Raw genomic sequence first — 1,649 nt, 5'->3', positions numbered from 1 at the left:
TTGAGTATTGTTTGGGAAATGTGATTTTAGCGTTGTTCTTTTCATTGCATCTACATTTTTTTTATTTGCTTAGTTGGGAAAGAGTAGTGATGGGATGGAAAAGTGTGTGTGCCCATCTAACAAGCACTTGCGCCTCCGGAAAAAGTGCAGCACAGGGGGCACAGGCGAGCCCTTTCCTTACCACTTGCCGTAGGACCCATAGGTCAGGTGGTAAGGACAGGTTTGAATGACTGGCAAGTTAGGGAAGCCTAACACCCATCTCAGTTTGATGCCTAACCCAGGCCATACATAGTCGCAGGTCTCTGCTCTCCAAGATGGAGCACCTAGGCCCCTTTTGTCTGTATGTAACAATTTTCCTAATGTACAAAAAAACAGATGCCCTGCTGCAATCAATGGGAAGGCTTTAGGGGGGCACAGTTGGGGACACTGGGAAGGCTTTAGGGGGGCACAGTTGGGAACACTGGGAAGGCTTTAGGGGGGCACAGTTGGGAACACTGGGAAGGCTTTAGGGGGGCACAGTTGGGGACACTGGGAAGGCTTAAGGGGGCACAGTTGGGAACACTGGGAAGGCTTTAGGGCGGCACAGTTTGGGACACTGGGAAGGCTTAAGGGGGGCACAGTTGGGAACACTGGGAAGGCTTTAGGGCGGCACAGTTTGGGACACTGGGAAGGTTTAAGGGGGGCACAGTTGGGAACACTGGGAAGGCTTAAGGGGGGCACAGTTGGGAACACTGAGAAGGCTTAAGGGGGGCACAGTTGGGAACACTGGGAAGGCTTAAGGGGGGCACAGTTGGGAACACTGGGAAGGCTTAAGGGGGGCACAGTTGGGGACACTGGGAAGGCTTTAGGGCAGCACAGTCGAGAACACTGGGAAGGCTTTAGGGCGGCACAGTTGGGAACACTGGGAAGGCTTTAGGGGGGCACAGTTGGGAACACTGGGAAGGCTTTAGGGCAGCACAGTCAGGAACACTGGGAAGGCTTTAGGGCAGCACAGTCGGGAACACTGGGAAGGCTTTAGGACGGCACAGTCGGGAACACTGGGAAGGCTTTAGGGCGGCACAGTTGGGAACACTGGGAAGGCTTTAGGGGGCACAGTTGGGAACACTGAGAAGGCTTAAGGGGGGCACAGTTGGGAACACTGGGAAGGCTTAAGGGGGGCACAGTTGGGAACACTGGGAAGGCTTAAGGGGGGCACAGTTGGGGACACTGGGAAGGCTTTAGGGCAGCACAGTCGAGAACACTGGGAAGGCTTTAGGGCGGCACAGTTGGGAACACTGGGAAGGCTTTAGGGGGGCACAGTTGGGAACACTGGGAAGGCTTTAGGGCAGCACAGTCGGGAACACTGGGAAGGCTTTAGGGCAGCACAGTCGGGAACACTGGGAAGGCTTTAGGACGGCACAGTTGGGAACACTGGGAAGGCTTTAGGGCGGCACAGTTGGGAACACTGGGAAGGCTTTAGGGGGCACAGTTGGGAACACTGGGAAGGCTTTAGGACGGCACAGTTGGGAACACTGGGAAGGCTTTAGGACGGCACAGTTGGGAACACTGGGAAGGCTTTAGGACGGCACAGTTGGGAACACTGGGAAGGCTTTAGGACGGCACAGTTGGGAACACTGGGAAGGCTTTAGGGCGGCACAGTTGGGAACACT

The sequence above is a fragment of the Xenopus tropicalis genome, chromosome 9 (assembly GCF_000004195.4).
Source record: "Xenopus tropicalis strain Nigerian chromosome 9, UCB_Xtro_10.0, whole genome shotgun sequence".
Taxonomy (NCBI): Eukaryota; Metazoa; Chordata; class Amphibia; order Anura; family Pipidae; genus Xenopus; species Xenopus tropicalis.
Note: the sequence above shows the minus strand (reverse complement) of the source record.